At 40.5% G+C, this 20,785-nt stretch overlaps 1 protein-coding gene across 2 annotated transcripts in view; it reads left to right on the forward strand.

The window, feature by feature from the left end:
• Positions 1–20,785, forward strand: part of THRAP3 (thyroid hormone receptor associated protein 3) — a 78,025-nt gene that overhangs the window by 23,631 nt on the left and 33,609 nt on the right. Inside the window, exon 2 of one of the 2 annotated variants that reach the window (XM_040469339.1) lies at positions 4,398–4,503. The gene's annotated coding sequence lies outside the window, so the exon portion shown is untranslated. Of the gene's footprint in view, positions 1–4,397; positions 4,504–14,239; positions 14,252–20,785 lie in introns of those variants that run through there. The other variant, XM_040469344.1, reaches the window with a different exon arrangement.

Consider the following 20,785-nt stretch of genomic DNA (forward strand, 5'->3'; position numbering starts at 1 on the left):
CCATACTGTTTTCCAGAGTGGCTGCGCCAGTTTGCATTCTCAATGAGTTCATTTTCTATGGACACATTTCTCTGGCTGCTGCTGCAAACATGATTTGATCAACCCACTAAATAAATGGCTTTCCTTGTTAAGCTGACAAATGAACCACTCAGAAACTTACTTTGGTTGTAGCTTCATTTTTATTTTTTGTTTTTGTGAAGGTTTTCTGTTGTGATGAGATACTCTGTTTAAAATTTTTTTTAATGTTTGCTTTTGAGAGAGGGAGAGAGAGAAACATGAGTTGGGGAGGGGCACAGAGCGACATAGAATCCGAAGTGAGCTTCAGGCTCTGAGCTGTCAGCACAGAGCCCAACACGAGGCTTGGGCCCATGAGCCGCAAGATCATGACCTGAGCTGAAGCTGAACGCTTAACTGAGCCACCCAGGTGCCCCAAATTTTCTAATCTTCCTAGTAAAATTCTGTGAAATGGGATTATTGTGATGAGTTCTTAGTTTGGTAATGTTGATGGATATTGTTTTCTTGGTACAGATGGTGCTTTTTCATAATAGACAGTGTTTTGCCATATAAGTTGTTAAAATAATCCACACTTCACACTTGCCCTTAAATGGGTAACATTCAAAGTCCACTTTGTCATCGTTTTTTTTTAATGTTTGTTTTGGGGAGAGAGAGCGCATGTGTGTGCACGCACACATGTACGTGTGGGAGGGGTAGGGGCAGAGAGAGAGAGGGAGACAGAGGTTCTGAAGCAGGCTCTTCACTAACAGCGCAGAGCCCAATGTGGGGCTTGAACTCATGAACCATGAGATCATGACCTGAGCTGAAGTCGGTTGCTTAACCAACTGAGCCACCCAGGTGCCCTGGCTTCTTGTTTCAACATCTGGATATACACTGGTAATTTAAAAATAATAATAAAATGTGATATGACAGAATGCATGGTACTTTTGAACTACTCTTGGGCCATAACCACTTCACTGAAATTTGTAGTAGTGCGAAGTGGTAAGACCACTATGTGCAGTCTCTCTTGCAACTACTCAACTCTGCTGTTGTGTGAAAGCAGCTATCTGTAAACGAAGGAATGTGGCTCTGTTCCAATAAAACTATTCATAGATGCTGAAGTTACAATTTCATAGAATTTTCACACATCCTGAAATACTCTTGATTTTTTTCAACCATTAAAAAATGTAGAAATCATTCTTAGCTCGTGGGTGGTAAAAAAAAAAAAAAAAGTTGGGCTAGATTTGGTCTGAGTGCATCATTTGCTGACCCCTTAATGTAGAAGCCTCTGCATACATGACCCATTTGGAAGTATCTCTCTTTACAAAGCCATATGTAGTAATGTCACCAGCCTTGGATTCATTCTCCATTCTGGTTGATGCCATGGAAGGAACTTAAAGCAGACATTGCACAGTTTTCTGTGCTAAAACACTAAAGGTTTGTCAGCTATCATAATCTCCTCAATCCCTACTATTTTTTTCAAGGGGAAGTAGCTAATGTTAAATATTGTTCTTTGGTGGATACTTTGGGTAAACTTGAATAGAAGACACTGTGCTCTTTTGTTCACTTTTATTGGTATCCTCATGCTGTATTAGTCTTTAAGGTAGTACACATGCAAGTAATACTTGGTGGTTTAAAGGAGACTAGCTCTGAACTCCGGTTCATAGGAGCATGCAAGGTCATCCTTGTGTTTTCTTTATGTTCTTAATCTCAGTAAAAGATTACTGTGGGTGCCTGAGGTGAGATAAGAAAAAAAAATTAAGTCTTCAACCATAGCGGGGTACAAATTCTGCGGTCCTAAGAATATTAGTGTTTATCCTTTGGTCGGGTTTAGGAACTGTGTTGTAACTCAAGGTCTGGTAATATCTGGAACATGGGAGTCTTCCGAGATACCCTCTAGTCTAAGCCACTCCTGTCCTTTACCTGGATTATTATAGGCAATATCTCCCAATTTCTTCTGACCTTGCTACACTCAGCAGCCAAAATGATCCTTTTAAAACATAATTCTCAGCATGTTAACTCTTCCACTGAAAACACTCCAGTGGCTGCCCACATTATCCAGAAGAAAACCAAAGTCCTTAAAATGGCTTGCAAGGCCCTGTTCACCCATGTCTCTGTGCCCCCAACTTCCTCCTAGAATGTAAGCTCCAGAAATGAAGAGATTTTTAGACTGTTGAAACACCATTGCCTAGGATAGTGCCTGGCAATGTGGTAGGTACTTAATAAATTTTTGTTTGGTAAGTGGACAGTTAGAAGGGAAATTGTGTAGAAGGGGAAAAGCTATATTGTTGGCAGTGTCAGAGTGTCCCAGCTAATAGTCTACTGGTATTTGACCAAGGGAGGTTTAGAGACAAGCTGCAAAGTATGACTATGTCCAGATGACACAGGACGAGTTGGGGAGGGCGCATAAAAACTGGTGGCAGGGGTGACTCAGGGCTTCATGTGTCTCCTCACTGTCACAGAATAACTAAGGGCTAGGTCCTTAGATTTGCTTCTCCACCCATTGCAACAGTGGAAGATTGAAGACTTGCTGGGGTGATAAAATTCTTTCCAGTGTCCAAGAGGAGGTTGATTAATAGGAAACACGATGGGGTAGTAAAATGGAAGGAAGGGGAAGTGTGTGTGTGTGTGTGTGTGTGTGTGTGTGTGTGAGAGAGAGAGAGAGAGAGAGTGAGAGAGCGAGCGTGAGCGAACTATTTGGTTAGAATCATAAGGATGGGTATATTGGATCAGTCCGTTTCTTTAATTCAGTGCATTACAGATTAAGCGGTTCTCAATCCTGGAGCAGTCATTGGGATTTCCCTGCAGCTGACTGATATGAGCACCTGTGCCTCTGCAGTTAAAAACAAGGAAATTTTGGCTGATGTAACCTAGCAATATGTTCTAAGAATAAGCCGCAAGAATATATGGAAAAATATTTTGCAAGAAAGTTTTTTAAAGTGCTGTGTTTTTACCATTTATCAACTAAGATGTAAACGCCGTCATTATTTTGGTAAAGTGTCTGATGGAATACTAATTTTGTCTTAATAAAATTGTCTTATCCTGTTTTAAGAGTAGGTTTTTGTGGCTACTTCCTAATGTTAATTACACGTTTACTTTTGGCATCGGTCAAGATTTTATTGCTTGGGTTTTCAGTTTACTAAGCAAATACATATCATTGTTAGGTATATAGAGTTTGCAGCCCTTTGAGGAAAATTGACATTGGTGGATACAATGAGATGAATCTAAGTGGAGACACACCTAGGGTAACAACAAGAAGCAGTACCTAACTCAGCCTGAGTGCACCAGGGGCAGCTTGCTGGGGGAGGAGACCCCTGTAGGAATGAGTAGGAGTTTGGTTGGTGGGAGGGGAGGAGGCATTCTAGGCTGAGGGTTCCACATGTACCAAGAGACCATAGCTTAAGGAAATACATTCCTTTCTTTCCTGGCTAATTGGGCAAGGATTCTGCTATGTGCAAACCACAGATTTCAGAGAAAGTTAAGGTGGGTGTCCTTAATTGAGTGAATGCTGAACAAGTGAAAAAAGAGATTAAGACTGCATCTTCAGATTATTTGAATTTTGAGTGCTTCCTACTGTATAGCAATGTGAACAAATGATAAGGCTTTAATAATGTAGGAGTAAGGACATTAACTACATACTTGCTGATCTTGGAACTTTGTTTTCCTATTTGTTTTGGATAACACTACATAGCTTTGATATATGGCCATGTTAGTAATGTTTAGATAGGGGAATATTTAAACCACTGGATCAGAAGGGTTCTCTTGTGCTTTGAGGGATGAGGATGAGGAGTTGTTTTAACTTGAAATGTATCTGTTAAATTCACTTTGGCATACCTCAGTTAAATTTTTTTGTTTCAAGTAATCTAAATCTTCTGAAATAATTCTCCAGGTTAAATTATGGAGTTTGCCAGTCAGTCTTTCATAATGCAAATTGTAGCACCTGAGACACTGCCAGTGAGAGTATCAGGATACAAGAGGAAGGTTTTAGCTTTCCATTCTGCAGCCTTACTCCAGGGGGTTGGATGCATGAAAACGTGTGTGAGACAGACAGAAGACCTCTGGGCCAGCATTCATTGAGAAAGAAACCTGTGTCCACTGGGAGTGAAGTTGAGGGTTAAAGTAGAGGTTTTCTTGGGCGCCTGGGTGGCTCAGTTGGGTAAGCGTCCATTCAGCTCAGGTCAGGATCTTACAGTCCATGAGTTCGAGCCCCGTGTCAGGCTCTGTGCTCCCCTGCTCATGCTCTGTCTCTCTCTGTCTCAAAAGTAAATTAAAAAAATTTTAAAAAGTTAAAAAAAAAAAGTAGAGGTTTTGTTTAGAGATTTCTAGCATCTGTATTTCAGGATACAATCTGCAAGGTTTGTTTGGGTAAGTGTCTTATCACTGCTTGTTTCTTCTCGTTCCAGAATAGTATCCTGACTTTGTAAATTGGAGAAGCCAGTGACACTGCCAGTGTTCTTTTCAGGTAGTGTCTTTGGGATCCGGTGCAAGTTGAATCATTGTTTAAATAAGGTAAATGCATGGTGGTAAAAGGAACTAATAATTACTTCATTGGCTTATAAAACCAGTCTTGTGTTAAGAGGTAAGGAATCGAGAAGATTCCTTACTGGAAGTCCTGGGTTCTTGTTAAGCAGTGCTTATTTTTCAGCTTAATAAACTGAAACAAGATGATAAAGTAGTTCTGCTCTCCTCTCTGATTCTATTCTAAGTTGTAGAATTGGCACTTACCTTTTTTATTTTAACTAACTTTTGAGTCCTTTAATAACGCATGTTTATTCATTAGGAAATACTGAAAAAAATCGTCCATAAACTTGACGTATGTATAATCATTGTTAATATTTTGGTGAATAGTCTCCTTCCATGCATGTGTTATTTGGATGTGTGTGTGTTTAGCAAAACCGGGGCTGGACTTTTTTTGTCTCACCTGGTTCTTGTTAACAAGAGCAAGTCTTTCCCTGTTTGCATTTTTAAGTGACTCATGGCATTTCATCATCATGGATGTGCCATATAATTTAAAATTACCTAACTACTTCCTTTTTGTAGACACTTAGGCTTTTCTCGCATTTTTCTCTGTCTTGGATAACTGTGTAATAGACATGAATAAATTCATGAATGCATTTGATTTCCTTAACTTTAGAAAGCATTTTATATGTTGTACTTTTTTCTTTTTATTAACGTACAGAAACCCTTTCTAGTCCCTAATGCAATCACTTTCAACTCTACCATTTCTTTTGATATTGCCTTTAAGTAATAAGCTTATTTTGCTACTTACTGATTTTCTAGTTTTTGGTATTATGTGTTACCTCCCCACCTTGGATAGTAGTGGTTTCTAGTACAATCCTAATTGGCTAGTATTCACTGTTGACAGTATTATGGTTGTGTATAACTTATTCACAGCCAAGTCATGTTACATGCTATGGTTAATTTTCCTGTTCTGCATAACTTTTCATTTTCTTAAAAAAATTTTTTTTTAATGTTTATTCATTTTTGAGAGGGAGAGATAGAGTGCAAGTGGGGGAGGGGCAGAGAGGGAGACACAGAATTGGGAGCAGGCTCCAGGCTCTGAACTGTCAGAACTCACGAACCATGAGATTGTGACCTGAGCTGAAGTCAGGCACTTAACTGATGGAGCCACCCAGGCGCCCCTTGCATGACTTTTTATTTTCTCTGTTGCTAATAAAGATCTTTTTTTTGGTCTGTTTTGCTTAATTTCTATTTTTCCTCAGTTATTCTTCTTTAAACTCTACCCAGAAGTGTAAATCTTCCTTGATACTTTAAATGTTTTAGCTATATGACAAATTTTATCTTCCTGGAGATACCTTCTAATCTGCTCCATTCTGGATATTCTCAAGGTAGCTGCCCCAGCCGTCATACCTGCTGTCTCAGCATCATCATCCTCATGATTTTTCCTGTGTCTCTTGTGCTAGATCCCATTATCTTTTCCCACATCCTTTCCTTCTTGATCGAATCTCTTGTTTTGGAGAAACGCCATTCTCCGTTGGCTTTCTGAGAAAAGGGTGCACAAGAGGTAAATTGTTTAGACATACATGTCTAAAAATGCCTTTATTCTGCCTTAATATTGATTATTAGTTTGGCTGGGTTTAGAGTTCTAGTTGGAACATAATATTCCTTCAGATTTTTAAGATCCTGTTCTATTGCCTGTTGGCTTTCACTGTTGATGAGATGTAAGTTACCTTTGACCCCTGAAACTTCAGAACTTCTCTTTCTCAGCTTTCTGAAATCTTATGACGATGTTCTTGGTGTGGCTGTTTTCATCTAATGTGCTGGTCTCTTAATGGACTGAAACTTAAAAGTCCCCCAGTTCCGGGAAATTTTCAGGAATTATGTTGTTGATTTTTCTCCCCTTTATTTTTGCTACTGTTTTGTGGAATTATTATTAATTGGATGTTGTATCTTTTGGGTTGATCCTGTAAATTATCTTTTTTTCTGCTATTTCCATCTCTTTATTTTCTGGGTTGCATTTTCTTTTTTTTTTTTTATTTATTTATTTTTGGGACAGAGAGAGACAGAGCATGAACGGGGGAGGGGCAGAGAGAGAGGGAGACACAGAATCAGAAACAGGCTCCAGGCTCTGAGCCATCAGCCCAGAGCCCGACGCGGGGCTCGAACTCACGGACCGCGAGATCGTGACCTGGCTGAAGTCGGATGCTTAACCGCCTGCGCCACCCAGGCGCCCCTGGGTTGCATTTTCTAACCTTTGTTGTTTTTATCATTTATTTTTGTGTATATATATATATATATATATTTTTTTTTCCACATTCATCAGCTTTTTTCTTGTTGAGAGAGAGTGTGCACGAGCGGGGGAGGGGGCAGTGAGGGAGGGAGAGAGGGAATGAGAGAAAGAGAGGGAGAATGAAAATCTTAAGCAGGCTCCATGCTCAGCACGTGGCCCCACATGGGGCTCCATTCCACGACCCTGGGATCATGACCTGAGCTGAAATCAAGAGTCAGACACTCAATAGACTGAGCCACCCACCCAGATGCCCCTTATCAACTGTTTAAAAAAGTAATCTCTGTCCAGCATGGGGTTTGAACTCACCACCTCAAGATCAAGAGTTGCTGTATTGACAGAGCCCACCAAACACCCCCATATTCATCAATATCTTTATTTACTCAGTTCTTCATATAACTCTAAACAACTGCAGTCCCTACAAAAATATAGTTATGCCCTTCATACATATGCAGAAGCTTGTGTCTTCAAGACAAGCTGGAAATCATTTTTTGTTTGTTTTGTTTTTTAATTTTGAGAGGGTTGAGGAGGGGCAGAGAGAGAGAGAATCTGGAGAAGCAGGGCTTGATCTCACAAACCGTGAGATCAAGACCTGAACCAAATCCAGAGTCAGACACTTAACCAGACTGAGTCCCCCAGGCAGTAGTTAGTTCTTAAATTGTCCCATGTGAGTCAGAGATTCCAGCTGCAGTAAACTACAAACCTTCCTTCCCACCTCTTATGAAGGCTTTTCAATTTACTGACATCATGGATGATGATATTTATTTTATAGTGGTAAGAACATTTAAGATGAGATCTATCCTCTTAACAAATTTTTAAGCGTACGGTACATTATTGCTGACTGTAGATACAGTGTTGTACAACAGATTTCTAAAGCTTATTTATCTTACGTAACTGAAACTTGATGTGCTTGATTAGTACCTGCCCATTTCCCTCTCCCCCCAGCGCTCTGACAACAGCCATTCCACTCTGAATCAGTGAGTTTGTCTGTTTTAGATACCTCATATAAATGGAATCAGCCAGTATTTGTCTTTTTGTGACTGGCTTATTTTACTTAGCGTAACGTGTCAAGGTTGGTGCATGCTGGCACACATCGCAGAATTCTTTTTTTTTAAGGCTGAATAGTATTCCATTGTATGTATATACCATGTTTTCTTTATCCATTCATCTGTTGTTGATGGACATTTAGATTCTTTCCCATCTTGGCTATTGTGAATAGAGCTTTAGTGAATGGGAGTGCTGACATCTCTTTGAGGTCTAGATTTTGCTGCTTCTGGATAAATACCCAGAAGTGGGATTGCTGAACATGTGTTCTTACATGTTTAGTTTTCTTTTTTTTTTTTTTTTAATTTTTTTTTTCAACGTTTTTATTTATTTTTGGGACAGAGAGAGACAGAGCATGAACGGGGGAGGGGCAGAGAGAGAGGGAGACACAGAATCGGAAACAGGCTCCAGGCTCCGAGCCATCAGCCCAGAGCCTGACGCGGGGCTCGAACTCACGGACCGCGAGATCGTGACCTGGCTGAAGTCGGACGCTTAACCGACTGCGCCACCCAGGCGCCCCTACATGTTTAGTTTTCAAGAGCTCCCTTTTGTTCTCTGCAGCAGAGAAGTGAAATAGTTTAGTATTTAAGATTGTGGATCATTTCCTCGTGTAAAATGTGGGTAATAATAGTGTGTACCTCATAGCAGTGTTGTAAGCTCAGTGAATTAATGTATGTGAAGCATTTAGAGAAGTGCCTGGTTATTTTTTTTTTATTGTTATTACTATATTCCTGTCTGCTTATGATGGATAGAATATCTTTTATCTCTGAGAAAATTAATAAATAGGCTTACATAGGCTTATCAAATAGACACTAATATTTTCTTTTTTTTTCAATTTAAAAAAAAGTTTTTTTTTTTTAATGTTTGTTTATTTTTGAGAGAGACAGAATGCGAGTGGGTTGGGGCAGAGAGAGAGGGAGGCACAGAATCTGAAGCAGGTTCCAGGCTCTGAGCTGTCAGCACAGAGCCCGATGTGGGGCTCGAACTCACAGACTGTGAGATCATGACCTGAGCTGAAGTTGGACACTTAACGGACTGAGCCACCCAGGTGCCCCTTAAATTTTTTTTCTTTTAACGTTTATTTATTTTTGAGACACAGAGAGACAGAGCATGAACGGGGGAGGGTCAGAGAGAGAGGGAGACAGAATCGGAAGCAGGCTCCAGGCTCTGAGCCATCAGCCCAGAGCCCGACGCGGGGCTCGAACTCACGGACCGCGAGATCATGACCTGAGCCGAAGTTGGCCGCTTAACCGACTGAGCCACCCAGGCACCCCTAAATTTTTTTTTTTAATGTTTATATTTATTTTTGAGACAGAGCAAGACAGACCATTGAGCGGGGGAGGGGCAGAGAGAGAGGGAGACACAGAATCTGAAGCAGGCTCCAGGCTCCAAGCTGTCAGCACAGAGGCCGATGCGGGGCTCGAACTCTCAATCATGAGATCATGAGCTGAGCCGAAGTAAGACGCTCATCCGATTGAGCCACCCAGGCGCCACTGACACTAATATTTTCTAATGGCTTTTTTACCTCTCTTTAATATATCAGGAGTTTTATTATTGTTTATGTTAAGAAGAAGGAATCTAACTTTTTGTGCCAAATTGTTATAAGTTGTCCTGACTACTGATTTATCCTTTTTATCTAGTGATTTGAAAAGCCACCTTTGTAAAGGGTGTCTGACGGTATATTTCTAAAATTTTTTTTTTTTTTTTAACATTTATTTGTGAGAGACAGAGTATGAGCAGGGGAGGGGGAGAGAGAGAGGGAGACACAGAAAGCAAAGCAGTCTCCAGTCTCTGAGCTGTTTTGTTAGCACAGAACCTGACGCAGGGCTTGAACCCACGAACCGCGAGACCATGACCTGAGCTGAAGTCGGACACTTAACCAACTGAGTTACCCAGGTGTCCCTGACAGGGAGGGTATACTTCTAAACTTTTTTTTTAAGTTTTTTGTTTGTTTGTTTATTTATTTTGAGAGAGAGCGTGCGCACGCACATACAAGCAGAGGAGGGGCAGAAAGGAGGAGAGACAGAATCCCAAGCAGGCTCTGCACCATCAGTGTGGAGCCCAATGTGGGGCTTGAACTCATGAACTGTGAGATCATGACCTGAGCCGAGATCAAGAGTTAGATGCTTAACTGACTGTGCCAGCCAGGCACCCTGAAACTTTGTATTTTGTTCCATTTATTTCTCTAATCTTGTACTGATACTCAGTGTTTTTATTATTGTAGCCTTATTTCATCTTTTAGTTAGTGGTACAAGCCTTTCTTTCTTCTCCACGCTCAGCAAACAAAGTATAATTATTTCCATATTTCATATTTTTATCCACACAGAAATATGGCAGTTCTTCAAGAGACTTAAGTATTGATAATTAGAAAATAAAGACTAGAAGGGAATGTACATAGGAAGCCAGTTGCACAGTGTTTCAAATAAGCGTACTGGATTTTAACCTCCTTTGTCTTTGAAGGCTGCTTTGGAATTTTTTGATTCATTCAGTCAGTATCCCCTTGAGTCCTTATTACTGTGTCTGTTTTCTGTGCTGGGGATACCAGCAGTGAGCATGGAAGGCAGACAGGACTTGTGTTCTTGGGGGGCTTACTTTCTAGTTTGGGGACGCAGATAATTTCAGATTTTCCTAAGTATCAGGAATGAAATAAATAGGGCAGCCAGATAAATTGGGGGTGGGGGAGCAGTGAGGTTTCATTTAGATAATATACTAAAGGAAGGCCTTTTCAAGTAGCTGAGATCAGCAGGATGGGAAAGAAGCCAGCCATGCTGGGGACTGCAGAAGAGTTCATTTGAAGACAATGGCAAGTGGAAAGGTGCTGGGACTGTAAATGCCTGCCTTGTTCAAGGAACAGAAAGAAGGCCATTGTGCCTGGGAGAGAGTGGTTTGAGATGGTGTTGGACAAGTAGGCAAGGGCCACATCACTTAGTATTTTGAAACTATGGCAAGCCTGATCTTTCATACCTAAATGATGAATTCAGTTTTGTTCCTTTATTAAAAAACTAAATACAAGATGTTCTAGGAAATAAATAGACCTATTTCTATAGGTAGTTTATATGCTGTTCCTAAAGGAAATCCCAGAGAGAGGAGCTGTATTGATCACATAATATGCGAACCAAGTTCTGGTTGGGTGTTTGGATCTAACTGGGGTTGGGGTAGTTGTGTTGTCTTTAAATTTAGATAGCTTCGAATGGTGCCTTAATTCATTTTAATGGAAGCAGTGGGTTGGGTTCTTCTTAGTTCCTTTTGTAGACTCAGGTGACTGATAAAATCCAAAATGAAATCATTTTTGGTTTCTTAAGTAGAGTTTTATGTGTATTTAAGACAGTTCTCTCTCCCTCTCTTTTTTTAAGTTTATTTATTTTGAGAGAGACAGTACAACTAGGTGAGAGGCAGCAAGGGAGGAGAGAGAGATATCCCAAGCAGGCTCCTCACTGCCAGCACAGAGCCTGATGTGGGTCTCAAACCCACAAAGCCATGAGATCATGACCTGAGCTGAAACCAAGAGTTGGACACTTTAACTGACTGAGCCACCCAGGCACCCAAGACAGACATTTCTTTTTTCCTCACCTTATCTGGTGAAGGGCAGATGTAAATGGAAAGTTATCAGGTGGTTCTATCAACAGGAAGATCTTACTGGATAGAGACTGTAAACTGCAGAAATAAATATGAATTTAAAAGTGACTTAAAATAGGGGTGCCTGGGTGGTTCAGTCAGTAGAGCATGCGTGTAACTCTTGACCTTGGTATTGTTAGTTTGAGCCCCACATTGGGCATAGAGTTTACTTAAAAATAAAAGTGACAAAATAATATTCGATCAGGTTTAAAACTTGAGCATTTGAAAATAGGTAATCTTTTGTTGTCCTTTAGGACGGCACTGTTGAAGAGAAGTCCAGTATGGGCCATATGTAATTTTGGATTTTCTAGCAGCCATAAAAACAAACAACAAAAAAAGCAAGCAAATGAAATTAATGGTATATTTTATGTAATATACCCAACATATTCTCATTTCAACATGTAATGTAAAAAATAGCTAGTGAGGTAGTTATATTTTGATTTTTTGTACTAAGTCTTTGAAAGACTATATTCTATACCTATGGCTCATGTCAGTCCGGATCAGGGACGCTTCAAGGGCATAGTAGCCATAGATGTATTGGACAGTGCAGTCCTGAGGGCTCATATGTCTGAAGGAACAGAAAAATTAATATGATTTACTTATTGAATAACATACTCCCATCTTCCAGATACAATTTAAAGCAATGAAAGATTAACATGAAATGAAATAAACTTGAACACATGTATTTTTTTCCCTCTAAACCACTGTGTGATAAACTTGTTTGGAGAAGATGATTTGATCCTAAAAAGACCAATGTTTATAAAAGATACCAAACAGCTTCTCCTAAGAGAGTTATAAACGAGCTTGATATAGAACTTGTAAACAGTGGCTGTGCATCAGGGGTGGGATGATAACTTGATGAAGGGAGACCACAGTCCTTCCACTCCTTGGAATCTGCAGTGTCCATATGCCAGTGGTTCTGAATCCCTTTCCAGGTTTCCTCAATAAGAATCTTCCGTGGGTAGCTCATGGTTTGTGGGTTCGAGTCTGCATTGAGCTCTGTGCTGAGGGCATGGAGCCTGCTTGGGATTCTGTCTCCCCCTCTCACTGCCCCTCCCTGCTTGCTCTCTCTCTAAAAAGTAAATAAACATAAAAAAAAAACTTTAGATTTAATAAATGGACTTCTCTTAAAGCTCTAGAGGTGATTGCAGTATGCACTATTGGTTAAGCCCAAGCTATTAGTAGTAATAACTTCATTTTCTTTTAAATGTTTACTTTTGAGAGAGAGAGAGAGTGTGTGTGCATGCAGGGAAGGGGCAGAGAGACAGAGGGAGAGAGAGAATCCCAACTAGGCTTCACGCTAGTGCAGAGCCTGAAGTGGGGCTCGATCTCACAACTGTGAGGTCACGACCTGAGCCAAAATCAAGAGTCAGATGCTTAACTGACTGAGCCACCCCATAATAATTTCATTTTAAAAAATAATTCAGTGTCGGGCGCCTGGGTGACTCAGTTGGTTCAACACCCAATTCTTGATTTCGGCTCAGGTCATGATCTCACACTTCCTGAGATTGAGCCCTGTGTTGGGCTCTGTGCTGGTGGTGCAGAGTCTGCTTGGGATTCTCTCCTCTCTCTCTGCCCCTCCTCATCGGCTCGCGCGCTCCGCTCTCTCTTTCTCTCTCAAAATAAATAAACATTAAAAAAAACACAGGTGAGTGTCATGATTGGCTGTTTAATTCAGCTTTTAAAAAGGTTTACCATAATGAGAACTAGAAGGAGGCCATAGGTCATTAGTTAACAGGCTATAGTGCCTTTATTAAGTTAGAAAAGCTGAGATTTCCTCTAAAAAATAAGATATTCCCCAGTGGTAACATATACTCATTTAAAAGTGGAACTAAAATTGCCGTTACCCTCCCCTAGGGATATAGGAGAACAGCCTCTGGGGTGAATTGAAGATTATTTAAGCTACTGACTATGCATATACTGTCCATTCTGTTTTTCTAATGATGAAAGATTAATTGCATAGAAGATCCTGATTAGTAGACACCCATTGGACTTAAGCAAATTCTCAAGAGAAAATACCACAAGTTGCCTACACTGGGGGATATTGTGGTGAACAAGTTCCAAATGAATGGCCCCTCAGCTTGCTGTTGACTTTCTCTGCTAACATCTAGCAGCAAAGGGATTTTTCTCCAAAGGTCATGACCTTAGAATATGACCTTTTCTTGCTTCTTTATACCTCTCAGTGCAATACATGCTGATTTAGCTAGAAAAGGTATAAAGCACTTTATTGTTCTGTGTAGGAAGATATCTGATTACTTATTACTAATAACAAGAAAATAGAATTCAGTGGTGAAATCTGTTTGCTGTCAGAGAAAGTTCCTCAGTATCTCCCTCTCACCACTCTGGGGTTGTAGCTGAACAGACCTTGTGGTGTGAACTTATCTGCTGCTATGTGCCAGGCAGTTTATGTGCACTTACTTAGTTCCCATGGTGGTTTTGTGAGTGGTAGGTCATTTTTGGAAGATTGGGGAAATATCTTACCCAGCTAATGAATGGAGCAGCCAGGACTGGAGCCTCGTTCTTTTTTGTTGCCAAAGCCACAGAACCTGGTCCTGTATTAGAAAGTGGCTCTCAGGGGTGCTGTCCATTTGAGACAGGGCATTTGAGATTGATAATTTACTTCAGATTCTCTCCCTTACATCCACCTTTATGTGCATCTTGAAGCAAGCAAGCTTAGATTGTGGAAAACACTGAACGAAACCTGGATTCTAGTGCTAGCTTGGTTGCTTGCTGTGTGTTGGGGTTCCCTTGCCATTGAACAGGAATTTCCCAGTCATCTTCTACTTTGGTCTTCATAACCATGAGAGAGGGATACCAGATCCCCCTGCTATTTTCTGTTTGTTTAAAAAGGTTTTTGTTTGAAGATAGGTTTAGACCATTGCTTGGATGGTACAAAATCCTTGTATGAGTTTGCTCAGGCTGCTGAAAGTACAAACTAGGCGACTTCCACAAGAGCAGTTTATTGCCCTGCAGATCTGGAGGCTCGAAGGTAAAAACATCAGGGTGTTGGCAGGGTTGCTTCCTTGGCATGGAGATTGCTCTCTTCTTCCTGTGTCTCTTCACATTGTCTTTCCTCTGCATATCCCTGTGTCCAGATTTCCTCTTTTTATAAGGACACCAGTCCTATACCTCAATGGAGGTCCTATCTCCAAATGAGGTCCCATTCCGAGGTACTTGGGGTTAGGACTTCAACATATAAATTCATATAAACATAAACATAAAACATATAAATTCAACCCATAATAGTTCCTATATTCCCCCTACCCAGTTCCCCCCTTATTTTTTTTTTAATTTTCTTTTCAGTGTTTATTTAAAAAAAAAATTTTTTTTTTTAACGTTTTATTTATTTTTGAGACGGGGAGACAGAGCATGAACAGGGGAGGGTCAGAGAGAGGGAGACACAGAATCTGAAACAGGCTCCAGGCTCCGAGCTGTCAGCACAGAGCCCGATGCGGGGTTCGAACTCACGGACCGTGAGATCATGACCTGAGCCCAAGTCGGCCGTTTAACCGACTGAGCCACCCAGATGCCCCTCAGTGTTTATTTTTGAGAGAGAGTGTATGCATGCATGCGCATAAGCAAGCGGGGGAGGGGCAGAGAGCAAGGGAGACAGAATCCGAAGCAGGCTCCAGGCTCCGAGCTGTTAGCTAGAGCCCGACGTGGGGTTCAAACTCATGAACTGTGAGATTGTGACCCAAGCTGAAGTCGGGGTGCTCAACCGACTGAGCCACCCAGGCACCCCCCAATTTCCCCTCATTAACACCTTACACCAGTATGGTATATTTAGCACAATTAATGAACCAATAATGATACATTATTATGAATTAAAGTGTTACCCCTGTTTTTAACAACTGAGAAAACTTCAGTTCAAAGAGAAGATGTGACTGGCAAAAGATAGCACAGCTAGTGACATTGTTTCTGACTTTACACTGGTGCCTGCAAAAGAAAACTCCCAAAGTCACATTGTGAATCTGAAGAGATAGTGAAAAATACTTTCTTAAAAAATGTTTACTTAATTTTTGAGAGAGAGACACTCTAAGCATGAGCGGGGGAGGGGCAGAGAGAGAGGAGGACAGAGGATCCAAGGTGGGTTCTGCACTGACAGAGAACCTGATGTGAGGCTCAAACTCATGACCTGTGAGATCATGAGCTGAGCTGAAGTCGGACACTTAACCTACTAAGCCACCCAGGCACCCCTACCTTTTTTTAAAGCTGCTGTGGTTTTTATTTAATTTACTATTTTTTATTTTAGAGGGAGAGAGAGCATGAGCAAGGGAAAGGGGCAAAGGATGAGGGAGAAAGAGAATCCTGAGTAGGTTCCGTGCTCCGCGCAGAGCCCAATGCAGCGCTTGATCCCACGACCCTGGGATCATCACCTGAGCTGAAATCAAGAGTTGGACGCTTAACCTACTGACACCCAGGTGCCCCCCAAAATACTTTTCTGTGTATAATTACAGCATGACAGGGAACTTCTCTCTCTTGCTTGCTGCATCTTGCATAATGTATAACATAAGAATTAGCATTCAATAAATTCTCATAGAGTGAACAGAATGCTCCTGGTTCTTGCTGGACAGTGGTATTTTTGGGGAATATACACATACCAGTCTTAACCAAAGTAACTGTAGGCATACCTACCTTTTACTGTACTTCACTTTATTGCACTTGGTAGACACTTTGTGTTTTGTTTTCTTTTTGTTTTTACAAATTGAATGCTTGTGGCAATTCTGCATCAAGCTAGTCTGTTGGCACATGTCTCCAACAGCTCTTGCTCACTTCATGTCTGTGTCTCATTTTGGTGATTCTTGCAGTATTCCAGATGTTTTTTATTATATTTGTTATGGTGATCTATGATTAGGGATTACAACTTATGTAAATTCAGATGATGGTTAGCATTTTTTAGCAGTAAAGTATTTTTTAATTACGGTGTGTACATTTTTTTAGACACAATGCTATTGCACATTTAATAGACTACAGTATAGTGTAGACATAAATTTTAAAGCAAAACACTTGACTCACTTTATTACTGTGGTCTGGAACCAAACCTGCAGTATCTCCCGTTGTATGCCTGTGTATAGAGATTGTGAATCTTGCTTTAATGAGAAAGCAAGACTAAGTTTTAAATTATGAAATAATGGTGTATTTACCTTTCTGTTAAGCATCTCTTAATGCAGTGTCCTATTTTGTTTGTAAAGCCCAACCTGCTACTTATCCTGAAGCCTTAGAAGTTGTATGTCTAGTATTATCCACGTTTCACAAAAGAATAAACTGAAATCTGTAGAGATTATTACTTTCTTAAAGTTCCCCAGAACGCCTCTCTTATCCATGTCACTTCCTTTTGCTATGACATTATTAGATAAACCTTACACTGTACTTACCACACAATGCTGGCAAATAAAGTTATCACTTACACACTTGTTATTCCTTCAGAATACCTTTAAGAGGCATACTTATGCTTTATAAGCATATATGCTTATATAAGCATATATATATATATATATATGCCTTATATATACTTAAAACTAATTGGTGTGTAAAATTTCTTATGGGCATTTTATTTTACTAGCTTTTTTCAAGCTGGTGACTTGGGACCTAAGTTCATTATTTGTGTGCATTTTTCAGAATTTTCAGGCACTGATTATGTTGCCTTCTGTGAATGAATATCCCACTAGTTAAGACTTTCATATGTTTTAATTTCTGATTAAAGGAGAAATAGTTTGATTAAAAGAGTGAATAAAGGTGTTTCCTAGCAAAGATTTATCACTGTGGTCTTAAATTAATATTTTCTCCAATGTCCTAGCAGGCAAGCAAGCAAGCTTTATGAAACTCTGATTCCTGTATGGAAATCAGGTTTGAAATAATTAGTGCCTCTTTGCCTGCTGTATTCTGTGCAATAGGGAAAAATACATATCATTGAATTTTTCCTACCTTTCCAAGTTATTCAGAAGTAATATGGTCCTGTTCCTTTAAAAAGTGAAAGATGGAAGGGGTGGAGCTTGCCATGTCATTGAGACAAGAAATGAATTCAGTCACTGAAGAAGAAAAAGGAAATGTGACCTCTTGCTGGCTCTGTGATGGGAAGAAGCTAGCAGCAGTGTCCCTCACCCTGACAGGATTCTGTAGCAGAGCCCAGACTCGTTCTGGGAGCTCATCTTTACCAAGTGAGGTTGGTGCTGCCTGAATTTGGTATAGGTGGCTTCTCCCCGATGCAAGTGATAAGTTTTTAAGTACAGTTAGAAGGTGAGTGATTTCAGGGGTGCCTGGGTGGCTCAGTTGGCTAAGCGTCTGACTTCGGCTCAGGTTGTGATCTCACGGAGTGTGAGTTCAAGCCTTGTGTTGGGCTCTGTGCTGACAGCTCAGAGCCTGGAGCCTGCTTTGGATTCTGTGTCTCGGTCTGTCTCTCTCTGCCCCTCCTCTACTCATGCTCTGCCTCTAAAAATAAATAAAAACATTAAAAAAAAAAAGTAAGTGGTTTCAGGCAGATTGGCTAGTTTTTATAAAGGAGTAGAATATGATGTGTATCTTAAATGATTTCTTCTACAGTAAATCTCAGAGTTGATAGGGGATGGAAGGATGAGATTTTTTTTTTAATGTTTTTATTTATTTTTGAGAAGAGAGAGACAGAGCATGAACAGGGGAGGGGTAGAGAGAAAGAGGGAGACACAGAATCCAAACCAGGCTCCAGGCTCTGAGCTGTCAGCACAGAGCCCAATGTGGGGCTTGAACTCAGCAAGTCTTGATATCATGATCTGAGCTGAAGTCGGATGCTTAACCAACTGAGCCACCCAGGCACCCGGATGAGATTCTTTTTTAAAAGCTGAAAATTTAAGCTATTCCATTTAATTCCAGGTTTGTTTGTTTTTAGTTTATTTACTTATTTTGAAGGAGAGACAGTGGAGGGGCAGAGAGAGAATCCCAAGCATGCTCTGTGCTCTTAGCACAGAGCCTTATGCAGGGCTTGATCTCATGACCCTGAGATCATTACCTACACTGAAATCAAGAGTTGGAAGCTTAACTGGCTGAGCCACCAAGGGGCCCCTAATTCCAGTTGTAAGATATACCTGAAGTAAGGATGAGGGATGTCCTCCTAAGTCTGTGTAGATTTTCAAGCTTTTTGACAGTAGGAAACTGTTCCAAATCATCATTTTATTGAAAAAACAGTCACAGAGAGGTAAAAATACTTGCCCCATGTAAGGGTTTCTGGGTTTATTAGCATTAATTTGGTTTTGATAAATTTCCCTCATTTAAGGTTCTTGTGCACTTGCTTGGTGCCAGTTAATTATTTTTTTTTTTTTCCAGCCTTTCATTGCTCACCAGGGTCAGTGAAAAAGATCAGTTCTGCCCTCCCCTGGGGGCCTTGATATTTTGTGGGGAGAGAGAAGGAAGAAAGCAGTTTATAGCTCAACAGAAGACTAGAGCAAGTCTCTTGTATATTAGCTGACTGGTGCTTGGGCTTAGAAGGAGGGAAGTTAAGACTTTTTCTCAGGTAGGATGGGCTCCCTGCTGGATACACCCACGGAATCTGTAACAGATCATCTGGTGGCTTTTGGAGATGAGTTTTGGTCCAACAGGTCAGGGCAGCCCAAAGCATCCAAAGTAAATAGTAATAACTTTTAGAAAGGAATTCCCTATTTCCCTCAAGTGTGAAGTGACAGCAAAAAGTCACTTTTTTCTTTATTTGCTATTCAGCTTGGTATGGATTTTTTTCTTTATTTAAAAAAAAAATATTTTTAATGTTTATTTATTTTTGAGACAGAGCGAGACAGAGCATGAATGGGGGAGGGTCAGAGAGAAAGGGAGACACAGAATCCGAAACAGGCTCCAGGCTCTGAGCGGTCAGCACAGAGCCCGACGCGGGGCTTGAACTCACGGACTGTGAGATCATGACCTGAGCTGAAGTCGGCCGCTTAACCGACCGAGCCACCCAGGCACCCCATGGATTTTTTTCTTTAAAATAAATTTTTTTTTTTTTTTTAATTCTCAAGTTTGTTAACATACAGTGCAATCTTGGGTGTGGATTTTCTAAGAGACAAATGCCTTGGAGTTCTCATTTGCCATCCAAAGAAACACTAGGGATAGGAAAGAAAAAACAGAGATTGACTTTTTGAGCACTTGGAATTGAACTCTTGTGGATAAAAGCTGGCCTAGTATTTCTAGTATGTGTAGTTTTATGCTAGGCTGGCCATTCCTTAATTGCTCTACTTTTAAATTACTTCATAGCTGACCCTCAGAGAAACTTCTTAATGCTCACTTAGACATATTGTCCGTGTGTGTATGGATAACTGACATGTTAGTTTTTTATGTAGTGAAAACAGTACACACAGTTGGGCCTTTTGTTTCTGCAGTTAACCCTGACATAAGAACCGGGGGCCAGATACAGTTTCTCCAAGGGTGTGGGCTTTGCTGGCTGGCTTTTATCCCTCCAGTTTCTGGGTACAGACTGCATGATTTCTGTGAAGGTTGCCAAGCTGGTTCCTCCTACTGTTAGGACAGTTGGGAATTTGTTTTGTAAACAGGTCCATTGTTAGCATAAATATATATGCTTTCATTAATAAAAGTTATTTTTAGGGAAGTTGATAATAAGGCTGACATAAGAAGGCACGTCGGGAAAAAAAAAAATGACAAACTTGTATTTTCCTAAATACCAAACAGTTGTAGTGAAGTCACCATTTTTACAGTGGATTTTGGACTCTGTAGAATTAGAAACCTTGGGTTGGGTTTTTTTTGGGGGTTGCTAACCAAACATACAGTTTGTTAATATGTATTTTCTACTTTCTCATTGTGGTCTTCTCAGCTGTTATGAAGTATTCACACTTCTAAAAACAAGTTGATGAAACAGCACACAATGGGAATGGTATTTTGGACTACTCATGTCCTGGAATTAGGAGATAGTTTAGGGTTGCACTTTGGAATTTGCTTTAGATGTGTTTGAACTTAAATCAGAGTGATTGTTATTTGCTGATAAATGATTCTTCTTTTAGACTTATTTGTAGAGCACACAAGGAGAAGCGTGTAGAGGTGAGCGATTTGGGTCTCTTCATTGCATATCTGGGTTTTGATTTTTTTTTTTTTAAGATTTTATTTTTAAGTGGTCTCTGCACTTAACGTGGGGCTCAAATTTACAACCCCAAGATCAAGAGTCACATGCTGTACTGACTGAACTAGCCAGGCATCCCAGGTTTGTTTTTTTTATTCAGGTATAATTGACATACTAATTTCAAGTGTACAACAGGGGTGCCTGGGTGGCTCGGTCGGTTAAGCGGCCGACTTCAGCTCAGGTCATGATCTCACGGTTTGTGGGTTTGAGCCCCGCGTCGGGCTCTTTGCTGACCTCTCAGAGCCTGGAGCCTGTTTCCGATTCTGTGTCTCCCTCTCTCTCTGCCCCTC

Source organism: Herpailurus yagouaroundi, unplaced genomic scaffold, assembly GCF_014898765.1.
Source record: "Herpailurus yagouaroundi ecotype Mexico unplaced genomic scaffold, PumYag 77, whole genome shotgun sequence".
In the NCBI taxonomy this organism is placed as follows: domain Eukaryota; kingdom Metazoa; phylum Chordata; class Mammalia; order Carnivora; family Felidae; genus Herpailurus; species Herpailurus yagouaroundi.